This window comes from Ranitomeya imitator, chromosome 1 (assembly GCF_032444005.1).
Source record: "Ranitomeya imitator isolate aRanImi1 chromosome 1, aRanImi1.pri, whole genome shotgun sequence".
Lineage (NCBI taxonomy): Eukaryota > Metazoa > Chordata > Amphibia > Anura > Dendrobatidae > Ranitomeya > Ranitomeya imitator.
In genome coordinates, this window is record NC_091282.1 from 70,073,645 (window position 1) to 70,083,392 (window position 9,748).

The window sequence follows — 9,748 nt, forward strand, 5'->3', positions numbered from 1 at the left end:
TAAGAACACGCTCACAATTCTTAACCTATAAGAATGCAGGAAAAACTTAACCCATGAGGATACAGGAAAAATGGAAACTACAGATATGGTCGTGTCTTTTTGGCATAAAAAACATATTAACAGATGCCTCAGTCTTGTATAGCGATACACCCACGAGTCTCTTATCTGGCTCGGCTCCAATTAGAACACTCAAGGTCTTTATGCCAATTATGAACCATAGACTAGCTGAATAACAAAATGTTATCTTCGTGAGAAACAGGACAGTTACTTCATGGCAACTGTAACCTTCTACCTAAGTAAATAACAGAATTTATCTTTAACCAACAACAAAATGGAGTCAAAGCACAAAATGGAGAATCTTTCATAATTTGTTCCTTCACATTCCCCCCTAGATAAATTTTGTTAATTAATGTCCAGCATCAGAGGTACTATCCCAAGCTATAAGCTCGAGGGGTACTGGTCTTCACATGACTGGTGCCATGTTACCAGCCATGGCTGTTTCGGCGTACCCGTCCCCCCTGTATGCTAGAATTTACGAATAACAATTGTTGATGACGGTGGTGGGGATCTTTTGAAGATAGCCATGCGCTTGGCTTCAACATCTTCATCTGGTAACTTTGTGAAATCGGTGTAGAGAGCAGGGGTGGCAACGCTTTTGGTTTCATTATTAGTTGTCTTAGTGCAGAATTTCCTAATACATACAGAAATACACCAAAGAACAACTTTTAGTATTACATACATGACAAGGATAAAGGCAGCGATGTGTAACAAACTTTGCAAGATTCCAGCTATCCAGCCCCCAAGTCCCTCAAACCAATTGGCTGGATTAAGAAAGGAGAGGGTGTCTGCCCACCAACTGTCCTTATTACAGTCATTGTCTTTACCATATTGATCTCTGAGTCTTTGAATATCCTCTAACTTTAACTTTATTGTACTATTGGGTTCTATATAATGACAGAAAGTGGGTCCAATAATCTGACACATACCACCCTGTGCTGCTGTTAAGTAGTCCAGTACTACAGTGTGTTGATTAGTGACTATGATAAGTTGGTTTTGGACAGCGACAGTAGTATTAAAGGGAAGGTGCCGCATTTTAATATTGTAAAAAAAAAAAAAAAAAAAAACCTCTTTAATTCCTTATTTTTATAAGTTATTTTCAAGTGCATAGTATTGTTTTTTTTTATTCATTTTTTTTTCTGCCACTGGGCGCCGCCATTTTCATTTGCAGGACTGTAAGTTTAGCTGCACGACACTTAGGCCATGTTCACACGATCCTTTTTTTCATGCGGAATTGCCGCGATTTTCCCGCTGCGGGTCCGCAGCTGTTTTCCATGCAGGGTACATTAGTAGCATAGTAACATAGTAACATAGTTAGTAAGGCCGAAAAAAGACATTTGTCCATCCAGTTCAGCCTATATTCCATCATAATAAATCCCCAGATCTACGTCCTTCTACAGAACCTAATAATTGTATGATACAATATTGTTCTGCTCCAGGAAGACATCCAGGCCTCTCTTGAACCCCTCGACTGAGTTCGCCATCACCACCTCCTCAGGCAAGCAATTCCAGATTCTCACTGCCCTAACAGTAAAGAATCCTCTTCTATGTTGGTGGAAAAACCTTCTCTTCTCCAGACGCAAAGAATGCCCCCTTGTGCCCGTCACCTTCCTTGGTATAAACAGATCCTCAGCGAGATATTTGTATTGTCCCCTTATATACTTATACATGGTTATTAGATCGCCCCTCAGTCGTCTTTTTTCTAGACTAAATAATCCTAATTTCGCTAATCTATCTGGGTATTGTAGTTCTCCCATCCCCTTTATTAATTTTGTTGCCCTCCTTTGTACTCTCTCTAGTTCCATTACATTGTACCCTATGGAAAACAGGAACTGCTGTGCCCACAATGCGGAAAATCAAAAAAAAAGCCGCGCTGAATAGCTGCGGGAAAAAAGAAGTACCATGTCACTTCTTTTTTCGGAGCCGCAGCGGTTCTGCACCCATTGACCTCCATTGTGAGGTCAAACCCGCAGATGAAAAAAATATCTGCGGGTTTTACTGCGGTTTGTGGTGCAGAACCGCTGCAGCAGGAAGTGCGGGGAAGCGGGCGGAAGTGCGTGGGCGGAGTGTGGCTGCCCCCCCGTGCTCCGATCCCGCCCCCCGTGCTCCAATCCCACCGCCCCGTGCTCCGATGCCCCCGCCCCCCAGTGCTCCGATGCCCCCCCCCCCGTGCCCTAATCTCCCCCCCTTATACTTACCCGGCGTCCCGGTGTCCGTCCGGCCGTCTTCTCCCTGGGCGCCGTCATCTTGCAAAATGGCGGGCGCATGCGCAGTGCGCCCGCCGAATCTGCCGGCCGGCAGATTCGTTCCAAAGTGCATTTTGATCACTGAGATAGATTATATCTCAGTGATCAAAATAAAAAAAAATAGTAAATGACACCCCCCCCCCCTTTGTCACCCCCATAGGTAGGGACAATAAAAAAAAATTAAGAATTTTTTTTTTTTTTCCACTAAGGTTAGAATAGGGGTAGGGTTAGGGGTAGGGTTAGGGTATTTTCAGCCATTTTAACCCTAAAAAACTTCCTAGAAAACACACAGACTCTGCATAGAAAACTGCATCAAAAAAAGGATCAAAAAACGCATCAAAAAAGGACCAAAAAAAGGACCTGCGTTTTCTGCCAAGAGCTGCAGTTTTTTAAAAAACAGTCCTGAAAAAAAAAGGATGGAAATCAGGAACGTGTGAACATACCCTTACAGTCTTCACATACGGCAGCCCTGGACATAGACATCTGCAGTCGGGAGGCGACCCCATAGCTAGCAATATAAGCTGCTCTCTGCTCTGATGTGGCCACACCCCCTGGGCGGTCTCCACATCACAGCAGAGGCAGGAGATCGGCGCCATCTTGCTTCAGCCTACAGTGGAGTGTACCTGTGAGCTCCACTGTGACTGAGCTGTGCTGTTGGAGGGGCAGCTCCATCTGTCTCCCCTCACACTGTCAGCGGCAATTCCCTGTCCTCTGCTGCCTGGTGTGTGGCTGAATCTCTAGAATCGCTAGAGTCTGAAGTGCTGTGGTCTGATGTCCTCTATCAGGAGCTGCAGAGAGGTAACAGAGGGGGATGGGGAGGCTCTGTGCTGCTCCGACCCTTCTCTCACTGCAGCTCCTCACAGGACATCAGACCCTGCATCTATCACTATACTGTGCCTAGCCATGTATCTAATCCTATCCTGTGTGATAATGTCTGCTGAGCCGTGTATCTAATCCTATCCTGTGCTGACCTGTGTATCTAATCCTGTGGAATACTGACTGCTGAGCCGTGTATCTAATCCTCTCCTGTGTGATACTGTCTGGTGAACCGTGTATCTAATCCTATCCTGTGTGATACTGTCTGGTGAACCGTGTATCTAATCCTATCCTGTGTGATACTGTCTGGTGAACCGTGTATCTAATCCTCTCTTGTGTGATACTGTCTGGTGAGCCGTGTATCTAATCCTATACTGTGTGATATTATGCTGAGCCGTGTATCTAATCCTCTCTTGTGTGATACTGTCTGCTGAGCCGTGTATCTAATCCTATCCTTTGTGATACTGTCTGCTGAGCCGTGCATCTAATCCTCTCCTGTGTGATACTGTCTGGTGAACCGTGTATCTAATCCACTTCTATGCACTCCTCTCCCCCCTGCATATCTTTCCCCATTGCACACACAACTCAATGTGTGCGATAACAGGAGCTGTGGGCGTCATGCTGTATTATGGCATTATGTGAGATCTATATGACGGTATTATGTGATCTGTATGGTGGTATTATGGTTGATCAGTATTGTGAGAATTATATGGTGGTATTGTGTGTGATCTATATGGCGGTATTATGTGAGAACACTGGCAGCATTATGTGTGATCTATATGGCGGTATTATGTGAGAACACTGGCAGCATTATGTGTAATCTATATGGCGGTATTATGTGAGAACACTATGGCAGTATTGTGTGATCTATATGGCGGTATTATGTGAACACTATGGCAGTATTATGTGTGATCTATATGGCGGTATTATGTGAGAACACTATGGCAGTATTATGTGTGATCTATATGGCGGTATTATGTGAGAACACTATGGCAGTATTATGTGTGATCTATATGGCGGTATGTGAGAACACTATGGCAGTATTGTGTGATCTATATGGCGGTATTATGAGAACACTATGGCAGTATTATGTGTGATCTATATGGCGGTATTATGTGAGAACACTGGCAGCATTATGTGTGATCTATATGGCGGTATGTGAGAATACTGGCGGTATTATGTGTGATCTATATGGTGGTATTATGTGAGAACTGTATGACAGTATTGTGTGATCTATTTGATAGTGTTGTGTGTGATCTATATGGCGGTAGTATGTGAGAACACTATGGCAGTATTATCTTCAGAAAGCGGACCCATTCTATGGTGGTTCTGGCTGAGCACCTGCACGCGGGTCTGGGGTAATAGAGGGGGCAGCATGACCTCCAGTTAGGTGCAGTCAGGGGAAGGCTGGTGAGGTAGCTGAAGAGAGGGGTCTCATTTTTATCGTTACTATATGGCTACATTTCCTTCCCAGCGTCACCCCGACTGCGCCTGTCACCTCGCTTTCACATATTGCCAGGACAGGACGGAGAAGACAGGATCTGAGGAGGGGAATGGGGTCTGCATGCAAAGTCTGGATCAGAACAGGCCATCAATCCGCAGAAATGTTTCCTGGATTTCTGTGGAGCAAACAAGCAGATGGTCCATCCATGTGTATAAAAGACAGCGCTCTATGTACAATCCCTGGCTGCTCCGAGCACCAAACAGGGGGCCCCCATAGACCAGCACACTGCTCTCCTGAAATACTCTGTGCTGCTGTCACCCTGCTCCCTCCACCACATATATCCCAGAATCCTTGTTGCCTGCCATCCTCGGTGACCGTAGACTTGTCAGTATAAGGCTGCTTTCACACTAGCGTCGGTACGGGCCCGTCGCAGTGCGTCGTACCGACGTATGCTGTGAAAGAAATGCCCGACGTGGGCAGCAGAAGCAGTCTTATGACGCTTCCGCTGCCCCATTGTAAGGTCTGGGAAGGAGGGGGCAGAGTTTCTGCCGTGCATGTGCGGTTGAAAATGGTGGACTCGACGCACAAACGTTACATGTAACTTTTTTTGTGGCGGCGGTCCACCAAAACATGATGCAACCGTCGCACGACAGTTACGACGTGTGGCAATACGTCGCAATGCGTCGGTAATGTTAGTCTATGGGGAAAAAACGCATCCTGCAGACAACTTTGCAGGATGCGTTTTTTCTCCTGAACGACGCATTGCAACGTACAGCCAACAACGCTAGTGTGAAAGTAGCCTAAGGCTGCCGTCCACTATCAGTATTTGGTCAGTATTTTACATCAGTATTTGTAAGCCAAAACCAGGAGTGGGTGATAAATGCAGAAGTGGTGACATGTTTCTATTATACTTTTCCTCTATTTGTTCCACTCCTGGTTTTGGCTTACAAATACTGAGGTAAAATACTGACCAAATACTGATAGTGTGACAGCAGCCATACTCTGCAGTCACCAACAAAATGGCTGCTCACTGGGTTCCTGAATATCATCCTCTCTAATCCCTTAGCAAACACCCAGGAGGGGAGGAGAGGAGACATCACACAGGTCAGCAGACTCCGCCCATAATTACTACAGTGCAGTAATGTGAGCTATTTGTACACTAGGTTTTTCTGAAATTTCAGCAGCTGCTCCCCCTAGTGTTGAAAAGTGGAAATTCCAAAACTTTTCAAATTATTTTTCATATTTTACTAAATTATAAACAAATGATAATATTTTTTAAGAAAATGTAATCATTCTTTATATTTTTACAATTTCTGAAAAAAAAATTTTTTTTGATGGCACCTTCCCTTTAAGTATATCCAATATATCCCAAATTTGATCATCTAGATATCTGTGGCCCTAACCAATTTATCCCACATTTGTGTAATCATAGGGTAAATGAAAATAGAACTGACAATTTTATTGGCTATACCCATCTGTACTACTAATCTTTCATGATATTGTACAAACTTATTATTCAAGGATATTGGAGAATTTAGACTGTCCCATGCGGTTACCAATATTATTAAATGGAAATACAAAAAACTAAAACACTATGTTCCCTTATTTGCTACTAGTCTGTTTGACCAGCTTGCAGTGCGATACGTTGATCCACGTTGGCCTTCCTTCCAGCTTTACTGACATAGGAGTAATGAGGACTTGGTAGGGACCGTCATACAAGGGTTCTAGTCTGTGTTTTCTGACATAGCTTTTCACGACCATAAAACCACCAGGCTTCAAATTGTGACAAGTATCGGTTTCTGCTGAATCTGGAAGGGAAGAATAAACTAAAACATGGGTGTTAGCAAAAATTTTACTAAACTGAATAACCTATTGAACAGCACGGTCAGTTTCTTCTGATAACTACTGAGGCTGGAAATTTGTAACTGAGAACCTAGCACCAAACAATATCTCATATGGGGACAGGCCATGTTTTGCAATAGGGGCAGTACGAATGTGTAAGAGCCCTGGCCATGGAGCCGTAGTCTCCTGCATCATTTTGGTCAATTGTCCCTTCAGTGTGCCGTTCAGCCTCTTAACTTTCCCACTAGATTGTGGATGGTACGGAGTATGGAGGGCTACAGTGGATCCAAGCATTGTCAGAACCTCCTGATACACATGAGAAGAAAAGGCCGGGCCTTGGTCACTTTCATCAACTTCTGGAACACCATATCTGCATATAACTTCCATCACCAGTTTCTTTGCTGTGGTTTTTGCAGTCATGTTGGTAACGGGGAATGCTTCCGGCCAATTGGAGAACAAGTCGACAACCACCAGACAATATTCATACCTTCCAGACTTAGGCAACGTGATGTGGTCCACCTGGAGCCTTTGGAAAGGATAGTCGGGCTTAGCAAGGTGCTCCGGGGGTACACGTTGAAGTTGACCGGGATTGCAGGTCTGACAGATATTACATGCACGGTTGAGTGCTGTCAGGACTGTAGAAATACCTGGAGTCCAGTACAATTTTTGTACCAGGGCAAGGGCCTGGTTTTTTTTTTTTTTCCTCGATGTGTGGGCCCATGTGCCCACGTGGCAATAGCAGGGTACATCCGCTTAGGGAGACACACAAGTTGGTCCTTTTTCCAGAGACCATTGTCCATACGTGCTCAATCAGCCTTTCACTGCTTCACTTCTTCCTTTGGGGACATTCTCTGCATCGTCATTAAGTGGTCTCGCGGGGTCCGACAGAAGACCTCAGTCTGTTGTGCATCATCAGGTTCCTGTAGAGTCAGTGTTTCTTGTAACTGTTTACGCTGAGAGCGTGTGGTCACCATAGTTGGTATGGTCTGTTCAACAGGTAGGAGAGCAGCAGCTTTTGCTTGCATATCCGCAAAGGTGTTACCAACAGTCTGTGGACTGTTCCATAGTACCGTGCTCCTTAACTTTGATAATGGTCACCTGAGTAGGTAATTTGATTGAGTCCATGAGGGTTTTAACAGCTTCAGCATTCTCCACTGGAGTCCCGGCAGTAGTAACAAACCCTAGATTGGCCCATAGGGCTCCGGAATCATAAGCAATACCAAATGCATACTGTGAGTCCGTGTATATATCAGCCCGCCTGTCTTTGGCCAGAACACATGCAGTAGACAGAGCCTGAAGTTCTACTTCTTGTGCTGACAGTGAGGGAGGGAGTGCAGCTCCGGGCAATACAGTGTCTTCCGTAGTAACAGCGTATCCAGTGTGGAATCTGCCAAAATCATCATATCTTGAACCGTCTTTCAGGGCATTGTAGAGAGGTTGCATTATGCGGGATGCGTCGGGTATTCACTGACCACAATAAGTACATAGTCCAAGAAAACGCTGGAGTGCAGTCTCATCTTTTGGGAAAGGAAGGGAGCTGACTGCTATTTTTCTTTCTTCTGTGAGGTGTCTGGCACCCTGAAGGAGACAGTGACCCAAAAATATCACTTGACCAAGGCAGAACCGAAGTTTCAAGGCCGAAACCCGGGAGTTCAGATCTGCCAGATACTTGAGGAGGCTAACAGTGGCAACTGGCTTCCTGCTCTGTTCGTGCACACAACAAAAGGTTACCCACATACTGAAGCAGCGTGACATAGGGATATTCTAACTGCCAGAATTAAAAACACTCGCCCATATTTTTGCAAACTGATTGGGAAAGGGCGTGTAAGATACACATCTCATTATGTTCATCTGCATAGGGGTTATATAACGTAAATACCATTTGACCATTATCTTGGAATTATATTCTGGAGCAGAACTGTGATAATAAATCTGCCCCCAGTAAATTTACCGGACATGAGGGAGAGATTACGAACTGAGCAGTAACTTCAGGGAAAGGTCCCACAGGGATAGGTTTTGTGAGAGTATATTTATTGAGTCTGCCATCTACTCTAATTAAAACAAGCTCTCGATCTGAGAATTGACATGGCGAGGCTTGGGAGGGAGATTCCCAGACATAGGGTTAAAATGGATATTGGAGTATGGGACTGGATTTGTGTAAGGTGGGAGGAGGGCTGGAGCTGGAGTCTGGTGGGCCACTGATAAGGAATGGAGCTGCGTCCTTGCAGCTGTGGGGGGGGGGGGAACTGAGATTGGAGCAGAAATCCCTGCAGCTACAGTTTTAACCCTTGATTTTACTGTTGATGCAGAATGTGCTAAATTCTTTTGAAAACTTTTAATTACTTTTAGTGCATCGTCCGGAGTGGAATTCTCGATGTCAGGTCTAACTGACATTATTGCCTCTTTCAATTCAGATTTAAGGCCGGACATCAAAGCTGCCACAAAAAGGTGTGAATAGGCTTTATTATACAGTGAAAACCCCAAATCTTTAAACATTACCATAAGACGCCCATAGAACTTCTCGGCAGTCTCCCCCTTGTCCTGTGTGACATCTGTGAGGGAGGTAGCTTGGTCCGCTAGTCTGGCTTGTGCCCAAACCTTTAAAGCATTACAGAAATCAACATCACTCTCATAGGTTCCCTCGTTCACATTATACATTATGCCACCCTCAATAATTGGAAAATACCCCTCTCCAGCCTTCACATGGAGTAAGTGTAACAGATCTCTCCGGGGAGTGGAATAAATCTCTCGATTCGCTGCTATTTGTCTATAGAAGGCCATGGGGGAGGTTTCTGAATCGGGTAACTAAAGTAGGAGGGGGTGGATACTCATAACTACTAGCAATACTAAGCATAGCAGGGACTGGTGCTGGCGGTGGCTGATAATAAGTGCCGTCAGCGTTTAGCAAGGGAAAGGTGGGGGCTACAACTCCGGGTCTTCTTGCTTCACAATTGTAACAGACCTGTCTCCACTGAGAATTAGTAACTCTGCATACATCACAAATCCACCCGGCAGGATCATAGGGTGGGGGCGCACTAAGTTTTGGCAACCCAGGATATATTGGAGCTTTGGGGTTAAGGGGCACAGAGCTTACAGTCGGGAGAAGAGGCTTGATTTCCTGGGGAGGGACCTCATCATCTAGCAGGGAGACCCCCTGTTCCAGATCATCATTTTTAATTTTTTGTCTTTCTAACACATTACCCTCAATCACTTTCTCAATTCCTTCTTGCACCACAAACATCCAGTTTTTGTCATAGTAATAGACAACTTTCCTTTTTCAACGTAACAAAAATAAATCAGGATTCACTTTCTCTGTTAATCCTTAATTTGCTATATATCAACC